A 17,306-nucleotide genomic window follows, 5' to 3' on the forward strand; every position below is an offset into this window, starting at 1 on the left:
AAGTCATTGCCCAAGGTAATATATCATGGGACCTTATCCTGATAATTCTTGATATACTTTAACATGGAAATCCTTGACCAAGGTTGTTTGAATGAAGATTATGAAAAGTGTTTCATAGATCTTACTCAAAATGTTATATGCAATTATCAAGAACAAGTATGATTGGTTCAATTATAGAGTTGACACTTGCATCCATGCTCTATGAATCAATTGGGATAAAAGTACAATGAAAGGATTGAATTACATTATAAGATTGTTCACTACAAAGGTTGATTAAAGCACTTTAATCATTCCTACACATCTGGGTGGTCATGATGCATTGCTAGATGCTAATCTTGATCTATGAATATGGATTAAGTTACATTAGAGAATTAACATTGAATTAAATGAGTTTAATTCATAATCCATATTCATTACCAACATGCTAGAAACCTTTTGGGTCACACACAAATAGGCTTTAAATAAGGATTTAAATGAGGCTTTAAGCATTGGGCTTAATTAAGATTTAATTAATTAAGAGCTATTGGGCCTATGGGATTCGGCCTATGATGGGTTTTTTACCCATGGATTAGTTCTTATATTAATTAAAGTCCATTTAGGATAACAAAGCCCAACTTAAGTTAAGTTAGGGTTTTGTAGAAATCCTAAACCTTTAAGGACTTTGATTAAAGGCCATATATATGGAAAGAGATACATATGGGGTGGCGAGGGTGAAGGTTGAATGATGGTTGCATATCTAAGAGAGAAAAATATTTCTTGAGAAGTAAACCCTAGGTGAATCAATCAATAAGATTAGTTGAATCATTCCTATGCTTGGAACTAGTATTTAATCTCCAACATCTCTTCTAAATATCCTAAAAGTGATTTAATGAGATCTTTGCTTAGAAGCTTGTGTGGATCACCAAAAGAGACTAGTCATTTGAGTAGCTTTAAAGTGCATCAAATATTCTTGAAGAATCAAGAATCAACGAAGAAAGAAGCACTTCTGGGATTGGCCAAAAAACTCCCTTTGTAAACCTTTTCCATCTTTTGCTTATTTTGTTTGTTATGACTATCTTAATCAATGAGATCTTTGATGAGAATTGAGAAAAATTTTTAAATTGCTTCTATTGTGACTTTCTCTATGTTTTAATATCAATTTCCAATACTAGGAACTTTCAGATTCCAATCGCGAGTCCGCCCAGCGATCCAAAAATGGGTATTCGCTAACGCCTACTGGAGCAGCGATCCTCAACAATCGTATTCATGTGCTTAGATCTGCAAAGGAAATACAATAAGCAAGATCAGCAATAGCTCATAGAAAATAATAAGCAAATAACAACATCACCCTAAAGAACTCATCAATAGTAAGTAGGCAAAGCTACCGACCTTCATACCACCTAGGCGGCCACGGTCTATAAAGTAGAAAAAGGTGAATGGTCGACTCAGCATCTATGAAAAAGGTGGCTCTAAATAGGAGTATAAGGAAATCCCTAGTGCACTTATCCACCTTTTCATTTGTATATGGCGCTACAACTGTCTCATACAACGGCTGCAAGTAGGTCTTCAAGTTCCCGGACCGCAGCTTCTTGTCCTTAATAAAGGGCGAGCAGCGAAGCAACTGAGGGATGAGGGTCAGGTTGTAGGCAGGTCTGTCATCTAGGGGCACTGAACCCCACCAAACTAGCCCTATTAGAGCCATGAAGTCCAGAGGCATGATGGTCATCTCTCTAAAGAGAACCAGGAAGGTATGGGTAGGGTTGGACCACCTCTCCATCAACATCATCAGTGCGGTGGATCATTCTTGGGCTTGAAACTCAGAAGTGTGCCCAAGAATAAATGAAAGCCAGTTGCCTCCAAATGATCTCTCACCCAGGATGAAATGAACACCCACTACTCCGATAGGCTGGCAACAGCCTATGGAATGACGTGTCCTCCTACCAAGATCCTTAAGTAAGACCCAGGTACGTTTCTAACGTAAACTCTCATTCACGCACTTCACAAATCCTACTGAAGTAAAAATGTTCTTACATATTTTCTAAGAATACTCTCATACATTTTCTAGATGATCTACTAAATTGTTTCTAAGATATTTCCATATATTATCTAAAATTCTACCACATGCTTTCTTACACTTTACTACAAGTTCTAGGATATCCTAATAATATACTCATGCATACATGAATAAACCTATCAACACAGGATACCAAAGATATCTAAAAGCTTGAATGCTTAACAATCCTTGTGACTCGGACACATGTTCCAGCCCGTGTAGATCAGGAAATCGCCTAAACAAGTATAATTTTTTTATCTTCATTCAATATGCAATGCTAACCTCAAGCCTAGGGAGTCCCCCCTGTAACACCCTTAGTTGTAATAATAATAATTTTATATATATAAAAAAAAAAAAAAAAACTCTCTTTTCCCTCCCCCTCCTCCTTTTCCTTCCTCCCTTCCTTCTCCCTCTCCCCGTCATTTGTCTTCTTCCCCGCACCGCCCGGCCGCCGCCGCCAGCGCCTTCCTCCCTTCCCTCGTCAGCAGCCTCCTTCCCTTTCCTCCTTTCCGGCGTTGTCAAGAACAAGGGGCTGCCGCCGCCGCCTCTTGAGATCCGCATCGGAAACGAGTTCCTCACCCCCGAAAACCCCGGAAGCAACCCTCCTCCGTCGGAAAATCCTTGCCGGCCTTAAAAAGTGTCGCGTGAGCAGCGACTTTTCGGCCCCGATCCGCCGCCTTCCGGCCACTTTCCTACCAAAACTCTTATACTCCGGACTCCCGCAACTTGAGCTTCGTAGGCGCTTCCAGATTTGAATTCGACATCGCGACCGCCCTGACCCTGTTTTCTCGACGCGTGGAATATTTTAATTTTTAACTCGGTATAATTTTATTAGACTCGAAAATTTTGTTATAATATTAGAAAGTTATTGTGGCTATTAATTGCTTGTGTTGGGTAGTTTAAAAAATAAATCAAATTAAATTGTTTGGGTTGTGGTGTTTTGGAGTCGGGAAAATATTAGTGCGATTCTTGTGGCCCGGCTCCTGTTATTAAATTCAAGCATGTCCGATATGTTTTTGGCAGTCCTGGACCCGCTTTTACGGGGGGTAAATATCCGTAATTTAGGGAGGTTCGTCAAATTTCGTAGAATCCTCGAGTCCAATTTAATTCTAGGCGATTGACCTTAGGGTCTAAGTTTAGGAAAATTTTCGAATGTCTATTAATTGTATGTCTTTTGTTATTAGATAATTCAGCCTTCCCGCCAGCTCCACCCGAGGCGTAGGAGCGGACTGCGGAACGCGTTAGATCAGTGAGTTAAAGTCATTTAATCATTGCACTATTGCTAAGTCTGATTTAATATGCTATTTTGAAAGTTCATGCATAATATGATTATTAGTATCGCAAAATAAATTATTTCACTTGATTATTAATATTTGAAGTAATATAAATATTATTATTAGTATGTTATAATAAGATAAACGTTATTATTTTTCCCTCACAAATTTCACGTTGTTTTACCTTAAATCTTTAATCTTTATTTCGATATGTGTTGGTTGAGTTCATCAGATAATAATATTTATTATATGTGATGATTGCGAATTGGGAAATGTGGCTTGTAGAACATGCCACTTTGATGGGTTACATCAGGACGCGTCATACCGGTAATGATCATGGATATAAGGTTATTATGAATTTATGCCTTTGATTGAGCTTGCTCTCTAGAGTTAAGGTCCCCGATCGAGCAATGCTCTCGGGAGCCGGCTTATTTGGAATTCAAGTGTTCAGTCGGAAGTAAGGACCTGATCGAGCTTGCTCTCTGGGCGCCAGACCTGTTGGATTAAGAGAGCCGAAAGGCTACTAGAATTTGGGGTTTAGGGTTCTACCGAGCCACTCGTCCCAAATAGAAAAGAAACAAAGATATTTTTTATTTATTTATTTATTTACTTATTTATTTCATTATGGTATGATGACATCATGATTTCTGTTTATGTTCAGGGTTTGATATATGGATTCGAATAATTAATATTTCCTGTGAAGACTGCAATAGTCTCTGGATTATTTGATTTTATCTCACTCTCGAGACTGACAGTCTCAGTTGTAATTTTTTTTCAGGTGATAGTTAAAGACCTTCGCCATCGCACATTCGACAGTCCGACTTCTTCTTCTTCGGACTTTTGTAATTATCTTGTACTTATATACTTGTCATTTTTACTCTAGAGTATCCGCAGTAGGAAATTTTAAAATTTATATAACTATTCTGACTCCTGTTGGTAGTATGATGATGTATTATGCAAGATAATTATGACTACTTTATATTTGGTTAATTGTATATATGGATTTGCGGGTTGGTAAGGCTTACTACGGGTTTCGGTGGCCTTAAGCCTACCCATTCCCTAGTGCCGGTCACGGGCCCCCAAAGTGGGTCGTGACACCCCCTTTGAGGCACAATTGTCTTTTTTAGGCACAACACACAACTCGACTATGGCTTATTGTCCTCAGAACATCAATAACCATCATCAAGAAGATGATAGTATGGCACCGAAGCACCCTTAAGCAGACGATGGTATAACACCGATGCACCTCAAGAAGAAGCGCGTATCGCACTGGTGCACCCTTAAGAAGATGACAATAATGGATCGATGCAACTCAAAAAGACATTAGTATCTCACCAATGCACCTTCAAGAAGATAATAGTATCGCACCGACACACCTCAAGAAGATGCCGGTATTACGCTGATGCACCTTCAAGAAGACATCGGTATTGCACTAACGCAACTCAAGAAGATGATGGTATTGCACCGAAACACCTTAAGAAGATGTTGGTATTGCATCGATGCACCTTAAGAAGACGCTGGTATTACACCAACGCACCTTGAAGAAGACAACAGTATTGCACCGACACACCTTTAAGAAGTCGTCGGTATCGCAGCATCTCAAGAAGACGTCGTTATCACATCGACACACTCTCAAGAGGACGACAGTATCACACCAACACACCCTCAAGAAGATGACGATATTACATTAATTCACCTTGAAACGATGTTATTGCACTGACGTATCATAAATATTCAAGGTATGACACCCAAACTCTAAGCTTCTTTATGCTTTATTCAAACTAATTTTCAAAATGTGTTTTACTATAAAATTTTTTTTTGTCTTTTTTGAAAATTTCTCCTCCAAAGCAGGGGCAAACTATTAGCACCAAATTCAAATTAAAATTTTTAATAGCTTGATGATGAGACATTTTAGTTGGTGGAATGCTTTTGAATGAATAACGTATGTTAAACCTACAGAAAAGCCCCGAGGATCGACCCTAAAGCCATAGGACCTAAAAAAACACACTTTAGCAAAGCTCACAAACTAACCTTGCCTAATTTTAGACTGAGCTCGTGCACATTTAGGCCATGGCAAAGCCTCTTTAGCTTTATGATATGACATTTGAAGATAAAAATTCATTAAATGACGTGGCACCATCCTAGCCCACCAATTTTTAACCCTAAAACATATCATAGCCCTTCTTTTCTTTTCTCTCTAATCTCCACATAACTACATACAAAAAAAAGCCTACTCTCACTTTTTCTCTACACTCGTTCTTCTCCATACATATAAAACACAAAAAATATAACTCCCTTCACTCCCAAAAAGATCTTAAGAAGTGTTTTCAAATGGTTTATATTCATTTTCTTTTATTTCAAAGCATCTCTTTTGATTTTACATTCAAATCCATCACTTGAGGGCCAAATCTAATTTTATTTATTCTTTGGTGCATATTTAGTTTGTTTGAATTTTGCTCATCATCATTTTTTATTAATTTCTTTTATTTTTGTGATTTGGAATGCAAAACCCATTTGTTTTCCCCTCTGTAAGTTGAACATGTGCGAGTTCAACCTTATACTTACGTGGGTTCAACCCAAACCCTTTAGATTTAAATCATTAGTATAAAATACAGTTGTTTTAGCACTTCCATGCTTCTAAAAGTTTGAACTCATGTGGGCTTAGCCTGTACCCATGCGGGTTCAACCTTAATAGCCTAGTGCATTGTCATTTTTGGTATTCTCATGTCGTTTTGGTGATTTTAGACTTCTAGAAGTTTGAACTAGCGTGGGTTTAGCCTATACTTGTGCAGGTTCATCCTTAATAATCCTTATTTTGTCATTTTTACTGATTTGATCGATGTTTCGCTGTTTCAGGGTTTCTAGAGGCTAGCCTCGTGCTAGCTCAGTCTAACCCATTGCTCCTTTAGTCTGCCAGACCTTGTTTTAAGTAATTTCTATTAAATTTTAATTAATTACATGCTTAACTATTATGTTATACTTTTTTCCATTTAATTTCCCTATAATCGCACGCTCTAATTATTATTTGTTACCTTTTATTTATATTCATCTGTTTTGAGGCCCTATGGCCGTGGCTTGTAATAATTCTTCCAAAAGCACCCAGATCTCTCTAATCCCTTCTTTATATGCTTATCTTATTGCTTTCTAGGTTCCTCACGTCACGTGTTTAAAGAATTAAAATCAATCTTGCATTTATGTGATCACCTCATATGCCAACTCTAAAATAAATTGAGCTTACCAACGTAAGCTCCCCACGCTATATTATGTGTTCACCTCAAATGCTAAAATAAAATAAATCTGACACCTAGACTTAGGTAATAAAACTATATTATGATTTAATCACCCTTCACATATGAAGATAATAAAATCTAAGGTACCAAAGTATGTCCTGATTAGGACTAGAAAAGGCACCAATGTGCTTTCCATCTAAGACTAGTTAAGGTACCAAAATACATCCTCTTTAGGTTAGGCTCTTGAATTCTCACCTCACATGCTAAAGAATATAAAGAAAAGGTTGATGTAAAAAATGAATATAGGGTAAAGCTCTAGTGGAGGCTGGGCTTCATCGCCTATGTGGATAGGGGTGCTTTCACAAACCTTCCCTATTCTTACCTAACTTTCCGAACCTAGAAACTTTGGTTTTTAAGGAGGGGGAAAGTTAGGCTTTCTGCGAGAGGTATAAAGCCGTCATCCTCACTCTTGAACTTATCCCGATCTCATCGGGTGGTGACTCCTTCTCTGATTGGTCTTAAGGTCATCCATAATCCCTTAAGGCCCTCAACCACCAGGTCGTGCAACTCTTAGGGCCAGCCCTGTAAAATAAGTCGCACTCATAAGTATTTATGTTAAATATTTTCTATTAATGTTAATTTATATATCAAATATAAATTTAATGATTATCCTAGCATATATAAAAGTAGATGTTCTAGTAATGGAGCCGGCCAGTTCCGGTTTACAGTTCTAGTTCTAAAAAATGAAAAAATTATTAAAACAAATTACTTTTGATGAGTAGGAGTTGGATTTGATAGTTCCAATTCTAGCTGAGGAGAAATTGATCTTGAACCAATCTTATGGTTCTGAGTTGGTTCTAGTTACTTTTGACCAGTCCGATTTCATTTATCTAACTTATAAATTCTTTACATGAATGTTGAAAACTAATTTAAATAAAGCTAGAATCTATGAATTATAAAAATAAATAATAAATCATACTTAAATTCTAAATTTATCATTAATTAAAAATAAAATAAAAATAAAAAATAAAATTGAAGTATAGAAGCATAGAGAGAAAAGAGTTTATGTTGTTTAAGAAACATTTAAATGGTTTTAATTAATATCTTTTTATTTGAATAGAATTTTCTATTTTAATCTTTAAAGTTGTTTGTAGGTAGAAATTATAAAATATTATAAAATTATATAATGGTTAGACTTTTTTCTACAATGAATAAATAAATAAAAAAAGAAAAAATTAAATAAATCACTAAGAAAAAATAAAAGTATACATAGATTAAAATGAGTCAAAAACAGAAATGAACAAAAGAATAATTAAACTATAGAAAAGAATAAAGAACACAAAATTCATTAATGCAACTCAAATTAGAAAATAAAGAAAAATTAAGATTAAAAATATATCAAATCTATTATATATAGCAAGAAATATTACATGAAAATGAAATAAATGAAAATAATAATAAAAGAAGTGCATGTAAAAATTAAAATTTAAAAAGTTGTTATTATCACTATTATAGATTAGAAGATGGAAAAATAACTTTTTATAAATTAGTATTTATAAAAAAGTGATAAATGTCATTCTTTTAGTAATCCTACATGACAAGCTATGGTTAAACCATTCTCTTTATATAAAGTGGTCTGTTCTTTTGGAGGTGGCAAGAAGCTATTTTTTGAAAGAAAATTTTGTACCAACTTTAGTGATAATTTTTCTTGGTGGTTAAATTTATCCCACCATTTGACTTTGAACTTTCGAGTAAGAATGATTTCTCCATCTGCTGCTTGATTGAAATGGAAATACCATACACATACCCAGGGAAGAAAGAAGTTTGAACAAAATAGAAGTAACGGGGGAAAACGTCTTTCTATTTTGTTTGGTTTATAGTGGGCTTTGAAAATGTTAAACAAAGGTAGAACTTCTGGAATTATGGTCTCAGGAACATTGCTATAAAAATTTCACCATTGTTTAAACCAATAGGGGATCTTTGAAGTTTGGATTGAGCTTATATCGAAGTAGAAAAGCCAAGAATGGCTTTGTCCTTCGTTTTGAAGAAGAAAGGTATTAAACCAAGCTTGTTGGTAATCCCAATAGTTGAAAGAAGTGTTTAGGCTTGATGGGTAGGTTCTTTGGAGGGAAGTTGGGAAAGATCTTGATGTGTGTAAATCCATTCCCCAATCTGTAGGGTGGAGGATTCTTTGTATGGTGCATGTGGAATATGCGGGGTCTTTATGGTCTTTGTGTTTTTTGAAGTGTTTAAAATTTCATCTTCTATTTGGAGCTCATGGAGTTTTTTGGAAAACTTGCAATACTTTGAAGTATGACCCTTCTTGCCACATTTATAGTAAGTAATTTTGCTAAAATCTTTTTTGGAATTTTGTTTTGGAAATTTAGAAGAGGATGGCTTTTTGTAGAAATTCTCTTTGTTTTTGGGAGTCCTTCTATTTTTGAAAAAACGTTTTTTCTTAAAAGATTTGGAAAAATCTTCTTTGCATTTTCCTTTGCAGGTAGGGGAAGGCTCTATGGGATTATACTCAAACTGGTTACAAAAACTACCTAGTTCTTGCCTAGTCTTCTTCATTTCCCATTTGAGTTGCCTTTGAAGTTTAAGGTCATGGCATATCTTCAATCCTTCTTTCTAGGTAAGGCTCACTAATTCACTATAAGTGTAGAAATCATAAGGGATCTGGCCATTATGGCTTCTCTTATGGTATTCCTAACTCTTTCACCTAGTATCTTAGGTAAACCAGCTAAGAATTTCTCTTTCCAGAAAGGTTGGCTTGAATCTTCCCTAAGCATGACTCTAGTCAGGAAGGTGTCTTTGTAGGCTTGGAAATTACTAAGCTTTTTACATGTTAGATTGTTAAGGAGTTCAACATTCTTATCTTTCAGAAGAGAAGGGTTTAAAATCTTCTTTATACAGATGATGTTTCTTTCCCGGAACCCAATAGGCTCTGATACCAAGATAGATCAACAGATCAACAAGTTTCTGGTGTGAAGGATCCTCAGACGAGGCAAGCACAGAGCATACGCTTGTTAAATGTTAAATCTTAAAGATGGTAGATAAGAAGATAAATTTTATTGATAAATACAAACTTTGAACAAATATACAAGCTTTGAAATAAAAGCTTTAAAATGAAAGCTTTAGATAAAAGAAATATAACTTACAAGAGGAGGAATTGAATATAAGAGGAAGGTGTTTCTCACTACCACTAGTTCAAAGATTAGGATTGCAGGAAAAACTGAAGCTGCACTTCTAAATAATAATATTGCTTTAAGAAATGTTTTTATTCTTACAAAAGATCCTCAGCAAACAGTTATTTTAGGAACTCATTTTATCAATTTAATTACTCCTTTCAGAGTAACTACTGCTGGTATAATTTTTAAAGCTAAAGATTCAAAGATTGTTTTTCCTTTTATAGAAAAATCCAAAAAGAGAAATCTCAATCTTATTAAAGCCCACTCAATTTACAATTTTGAGATAAATGCTTTGATCAAAGGAAAACAAACCCAGCTTTTCCACTTGAAACAAGATATGGGTTTGAAAAGGATCCAAAATCGAATGCAAAATAATTTTGTTCAAAGAAAAATCTCTGATTTGCAAAAGAAGACTGAAAATGAAGTTTGTTATGATCTTCCTAATGCTTTTTGGAGACAAAAACAACATATGGTAGATTTACCATATGAAAAGTTTGTTATGATCTTCCTAATGCTTTTTGGAGACGAAAACAACATATGGTAGATTTACCATATGAAAAAGATTTTTCTGATAAACAAATCCCTACCAAAGCAAGACCCATCCAAATGAATGAAACCCTAGAAAGCCATTGTAGAATAGAAATAAAAGATGTAGAGCAAAAAGGTTTGATTACCAAATCCAGATCCCCCTGGTCATGTGCAGCTTTCTATGTCAACAAAAATAGTGAGATAGAAAGAGGAACACCTAGGTTGGTGATTAATTACAAACCTTTGAATAAAGCCCTAAAATGGATTAGATACCCAATTCCAAACAAAAAAGATCTTCTTCAAAAGCTTCATTCTGCTTTTAGTTTTTCAAAGTTTGATATGAAATCAGGATTTTGGCAAATCCAGATTCATCTAAAAGACAAGTACAAAACTGCTTTTACAGTTCCATTTGGCCAATACGAATGGAATGTAATGCCCTTCGGATTAAAAAATGCTCCTTCTGAATTTTAAAAAATCATGAATGACATTTTCAATCCTTATTCAAAGTTTTGCATTGTCTACATTAATGATGTGTTGATATTTTCAAATTCTCTAGAGCAACATTTTAAACACTTGGAGACATTTTTCTATGTTGTTAAGAAAAATGGTTTAGTGGTTTCAAAATCCAAGATATCTTTATTCCAAACAAAAATTAGATTTCTTGGTTACTATATCTCCCGGGGAACTATCACCCCAATTGAAAGGTCTCTAGCCTTTACTTCAATGTTTTCAGACAAAATTTTGGAAAAAATACAATTACAAAGATTCCTTGGTAGTTTCAATTATGTAATGGATTTTTATTTAAATTTGAACTGTCTTGCAAAGCCCCTTCATGATAGGTTAAAGAAAAACCCCCCCTGCTTGGTTCATATTTGTTTAGAAAGTTATTTTGGTTTATTTTAAAATGAATTTAGAACCATTTTTCTGTAGATCTTCTTCTTTCTCAAACTCTTCTACCTCTGAGACTTCAAGGTACAAAGGTTCAGTAAATAGTGAAGAAATCACTATTGAAGATTTTACAAAGCATATTGATGATTGGGAAATACCCAAAGTTCAAAAGAAACAAATTTATGAGTATTCAAAGTTTCCTCTTTTCAAAACTGATTTTACTATCAAAACTGAAGAAAGAGATATTCAGATTTCAAAGCCTTTTGAAGAAATTTATCTTTTAAATCCAAAGACCCTCCAGAAGCATAAAGAAAAAGACTATAAGTATATCCATATAGGCCTTGTCCAGGTAGGAATAAAGCCCCTTACCAGAGAAGGTTTAGATACTTCCATCTTAGCAGTCCTTAGAGATGCTAGGTTTATAAATTTTTATGATTCTTTATTAGGTACTGTCGAGTTGAGCCTCAATAAAGGACCAATTTCTTTCAATTGTTTTACAAACATTACAATTTCATTAAATGATAAAAATGTTTTAAAGAGCATTGTTCTTCAAATAAAGACACATAATTACAAAATTGTTGAAGGATCTATTCCGATAGCATTGATTTTCAAAATACATTACAAAGCCATGATTTCTGCTTTTGGTTCAAAACACAAGCTCCATTCACCAAAAGGAGAAACCTTATTTCTACAAACAGATCTCTCCAAATCCAACGCAACTATTCCAAAAACTATTCAATGGAAAGATATCACTCTTCCAGAAGAATGGATCCTTGAAGCTGCAACCTAACCTGAATCACCAAAGTAAACAGAACCAAATACAAATCTCAAAAATATAACCCAGTTTTCATATGGAAAAGTAAAGCTTACATTCAACAAGAAATCAACCTCTTCTAGATTTTCTAATGATGATTCTTTAACATCAACCATAGATATTGGAAGGGTATAAAAAATACCTTCTGTTATTTATGCTCCTTACAAAGAACCAACTCCATCTCAAACACAACCCAGATTTTCAACATCTTATATACCAAGCACAAACAACATACTACAGAATGTTGATTACCAAAGCAATATCCCCAGACCCGTTTACAATGAACCAAAGAAAGAAAATGAGGATATAGAGATCGTCTCTACCCCCTCTTCACCATCACCATCTGCAATAACACAAAATCTAGAAGCAGAGATCAACATGATTTCAAAAGATTTTCAAATTGATAAAAAGCTTTTACATGAAGATTTCTATTCAAAGAAAAACCATTCTAAAAAACTTTGATTTTCTAAGAATTTTTTACAAGAAAAAGACAGTATTCAAGAAAGATACTATCAATTTTGCATTCAAAACAAAGTCCAAATCAAATTTTTTGATTGGTTTCAGATTTATTGCAAAGAAAATAGTAATTTTGTTTTGGAAATTTAGAAGAGGATGGCTTTTTGTAGAAATTCTCTTTGTTTTTGGGAGTCCTTCTATTTTTGAAAAAATATTTTTTCTTAAAAGATTTGCAAAAATCTTCTTTGCATTTCCTTTGCAGGTAGGGGAAGGCTCTATGGGATTATACTCAAACTGGTTACAAAAACTACCTAGTTCTTGCCTAGTCTTCTTCATTTCCCATTTGAGTTGCCTTTGAAGTTTAAGGTCATGGCATATCTTCAATCCTTCTTTCTGGGTAAGGCTCACTAATTCACTATAAGTATGGAAATCATAAGGGATCTGACCATTATGGGCTTCTCTTATGGTATTCCTAACTCTTTCACCTAGTATCTCAGGTAAACCAGCTAAGAATTTCTCTTTCCAGAAAGGTTGGCTTGAATCTTCCCTAAGTATGACTCTAGTCAGGAAGGTGTCTTTGTAGGCTTGGAAATTACTAAGCTTTTTACAGGTTAGATTGCTAAGGAGTTCAGCATTCTTATCTTTCAAAAGAGAAGGGTCTATTTGGAAATCACCAGGGAAAATGAGTTTTATTTGAATCAAATATTTTCTTGAGGTAATTTCCTTTAAAACGTTAATGAAGTTTTTTGGAACACTTTCAGAAACCTCAAGATTTTGAAAATCATTTTCTTCTTCAGAATCAGAATCACTATTTTGTTTGAGAATCAGGCTTTGGAGTAAAACAGAATCATTTTGTTGTTTTTCTTTCAAATCTTTGAGCTCAGTTTTGATTGCTTTGATTTCTTTCTGAAGTTCTTGAACGGTAGGAAGAGTGTTTTTTAGCTTTTTCCCTTTATCCAAGATCATAGTAAGATCATAAGTATTCTTACTAGAAGAGGGGACAAGGGTCTCAGTGTTTAAGATTTCTTTCAAAACTTGTTTTTGGATTTAGGGGTCATTAATATGCTTGACGGGTTCAAGAAGAGCTTCTTGTTGCCTAGTGAGCATATTAATATTCTTTGAAATACCTTTAGAATCTGATTCAGAATAATCGGATGAGGTTTTGATTTCATCAATTTGAAACTCTTCCTCACTATTCAAAAATTCTGATTCAGAGGAATCAACAAGAAGAGCTGAAATTTTGCTTAAAACTTCATCTTATATTTGGAGCTCATGGAGTTTTTTGGAAAACTTGCAATACTTTGAAGTATGGCCCTTCTTGCCACATTTATAGCAAGTAATTTCTGAATCATTGGATTCATCGCACTGATGCATCAAATCTAGGATATGGTTGGATTCTTAAGCAAGTCCAAAAAAATAAAGAATGTATTGTCCAGTTTACTTCTGCACACTGGAATGATACACAAAAAAACTATTCAACTATCAAAAAAGAAATTCTTTCGATAGTTTTGTGCATTTCGAAATTTCAAAGCGATCTTTTAAACCAAAAATTTCTTCTAAGGATTGATTGTAAATCTGCTAAAGAAGTTTTACAAAAAGATGTTCAAAACATAGCTTCAAAATAAATTTTTGCCAGATGGCAAGCCATTCTTTCTGTTTTTGACTTTGAAATCGAATACATAAGAGGAGATTCGAATTCAATTCCAGACTTTCTAACCAGAGAGTTTCTTCAAAAATAGGAGTGAAAATGCCAAGAAAATCAAAAGCAAAAGAAGAAAAGTCGACAGCAAGTTCAAAGCCCATCCAAAGAAGGAAATTTTGCCTTCTTCTTCAAAGCCCATCCAAAGTCCAAAGAAGGAAATTTTGCCTTCTTCTTCAAAGCCCATCAGAACCTGGACGAAAATCATCCAGGAAGAAATTGATAGAAGCAAGGTCGATCTGGCCCAACAACAATTGCAAATTCAGGAGTGGCTTGCACAACAAGATCCTGAATTCCTGAAAAGGGTCGAAGAATATTCAAAGCAATTGATACAACTTCAACCCGAAGACTCTCCAAAGTCATCCTCCTCTTCCAACAAGGGTAAAAGTATACTTTCTATCCCTTTTTCAAAATCTGAGATAGAAATTTTCCCTCAAAACCTATCTCAAAGCTCTAAAAGTATTTCAAAGCCCAACTCTCAAGAGATAGTTTTGTCACAAATGAAACTTTTCAAATCCAATGAGTATATAGAAAAACAAAATTTTCAAAGCATTTTGACTATTGAGGAAGGATTCTGTACAGAAAGCCCCTCAAAGCATATTGATGATTGGAAAATACTGATTTTACTATCAAAACTGAAGAAAGAGATATTCAGATTTCAAAGCCTTTTGAAGAAATTTATATATATATTAAACTCAACAAAAGAGAAAGAAATGAGAGCCTAAAATTCTTAAGCCCCCACAAAGATAAGCTAGCACGAGGATAGGCTAACCACGCGCGAGCTCACCTATCATATGGACCCAGACGATAGTTTTTGAGCGAAACGACACCTACTTCTTATTATTTGGGTTTTGAAGTTGACCTCGTGTGAGGTGAATCTGTGCTTGCGTGAGCTCAGTTTCTCTCTTTCAAAAGCTAAAAGAGTAGTGTCCCAAACAACATTGTGAGCCTCCTGAGTCCTGAGGGGACTAACCTCGTACAAGTTCACTCCATATGCGTGCGAGGTCAACCTCCATGATGAAGATAGAACAACATTTTATACGCTTCTTTATGTTATTTAATTCCTTATCTTATTTTAATTTCGTCCCATTTTAATTTTGCTTCTCCTTTTGCACACTTTAATTCATCATATATATCCTATTACTTTTTTCATGATTGAATCACTAACCCGATATACAGAGTAGGCAGTTTCTGGAGGCCTACCACCTGAGGAGGATCAATTATTTTATTATTATTATTTACTAATTTGTATTAAGGCCACTAAGGCCATTTTTATTAGTAGATCCCCTAGTTAATTCCGAAATTTCTTAATCCCTTTTTGTATATGTTTAATTATTGCTTAGGATATTACCTCGGACGTAAATAAATGGATACAATTAGACTCAGTAATTATTTGATCATCCTACATGCAAAGATAATGAAATTAAAGCTTACCAAAGTAGGCTCTCGCATCTCACATGTGTTCACCTCAAATGCTAAGGCTAAAATGAATCCGACATCTATATTAGGGTTAATAAAATATGCAAGTGATGTGGACAGTATGGCATGTCAAGATATAACCTAAGGCACCAAAGTGCCTCCCGATTAGGACTAGCAAGTGTACTAATGTGCCTCCCATCTAGGACTAGTTAAAGTACCAAAGTACCTCCTCCTTAGGCTAGTCTCTCAGTTCCTCACCTCTCATGCTAATAAGATGAAAAAGGGTTGATGTGCAAAAAGAATATAAGGTAAAGAATAGGCTAAGACAATGTTATTAGGATAGGCAAAGGCTCGTATGCTTTAGTAGAGGCTAAGCTTCACCGCCTAGGTGGATAGGGGTGCTTTCATAAACCTTCCCTATCCGTTCCTAACTTTTTGAACTTAGAATCTCTAATTTTAAGGAGGAAAAAACTTGGGCTCTCCGCGAGGGGTATAAAGCCATCATCCTCACTCTAGAACCTGCCCCGATATCATTAGGTAGCGACTCCTTCTCCAATTGGTCTTAAGGCCATTTGTAATCCCCTAAGGCCTTCAATTAAACTGCTCATTTTGAAATGTGTCTAGTACGGAGAGCAGACCCTAGACCTATAGTGATCTCGATTGCTCACAAGACATCTCTACATATAATTTCCACTAAAGATCTGCTTAGGTGTGGGGTTGTTGTCAAAAAGATTTCTTCTCCAAGGCTGGGATGATGGTATGATCTTTCTCTTAACTGTCACTAGAATCCTAGGTCGGGTCGGACCCCTCAACTAGAGTCCAATCATGAGACATTTTCTAAATTAATATATAATTTTAGTGGAATATGAACTTGGTCAACTCCATTTTTCTCGGGCATGACGAATTGACTTGTGATACTTGGTTATCAATAATATTAAAACATTTTATAAGTTAATATATACTATAATATTCATGAAACATATTTTAAATATTTTATGAATATTCTTTAACTGTACATTAGGAGGTCATGTATTATCACATACTTTATAGACCTTGTGGATAGGTGTGTTTGTACATAGAAGAATATGATTTTTTTGTGATAGCGAAGTACTTTTTGTTTTATTTTTCTTGCATTTAAATACCTTATATTAGCCTAAGTCCTTTCATGACTTTGGAAACCCTTGATTTTGATCTTGACAATCAAATTGAGGTATTGCTAATTTCATATTTTGATTGTCTATTATATAGTGTAAAGTAGCTTAAGCATTGGACAAAAGGTCTCAGAGAAAATCAAATAGCATTGCTGAAGTTGCAAAAGCACCCGGACGCTTTAAAAGCACGAGGGCGCTTTTCAAAAGTGCGAGAGCGCTTTTCTCAAAGTCACCTAGAAGCCTCCTAGTAAGGCATTGACACATGGTGGTCAAGAGTTTTCTTCTTGTGAAGCACAAGGGCACCTCCCATTGAAGAGAAAGACAAAATATGGCAGAGAGTAGCGCGAGCTCAAGCATGATCTCACTTCTAGGCGCTCTTCAAGGAACTGCGAGGGCTCTTTGATAGATCATAAATAATTATACTTATTATGTTTGATTCCCTTATATTTTGATTGTATATGGTGCTTAATTGTGGAAATTAGGATTGAGTGGAATTCAGCTTAATGACATGTTTTAAAGCATCACTTGTCAAAAATTAAGTCTTTTAGAGGAAGAGTAAAACTTTATGCAAAAGGTCATTTTCAACAAAGCCTGACCAGGCCCTACAATCTATGAGCTGCTGGA

The 17,306-nt window shown here is 34.9% G+C and overlaps 1 long non-coding RNA gene across 1 annotated transcript; it reads left to right on the top strand.

Moving 5' to 3' along the window:
• The first annotated feature begins 2,813 nt into the window (after positions 1–2,813).
• On the top strand, positions 2,814–4,301 carry LOC125369232. Its single transcript, XR_007214880.1, has 3 exons — positions 2,814–2,852; positions 3,217–3,281; positions 4,085–4,301. It is a non-coding gene; the product is annotated as an uncharacterized LOC125369232 (long non-coding RNA).
• The last annotated feature ends 13,005 nt before the right edge of the window (positions 4,302–17,306 follow it).

This window comes from Ricinus communis, chromosome 2 (genome assembly GCF_019578655.1).
Source record: "Ricinus communis isolate WT05 ecotype wild-type chromosome 2, ASM1957865v1, whole genome shotgun sequence".
Taxonomy (NCBI): domain Eukaryota; kingdom Viridiplantae; phylum Streptophyta; class Magnoliopsida; order Malpighiales; family Euphorbiaceae; genus Ricinus; species Ricinus communis.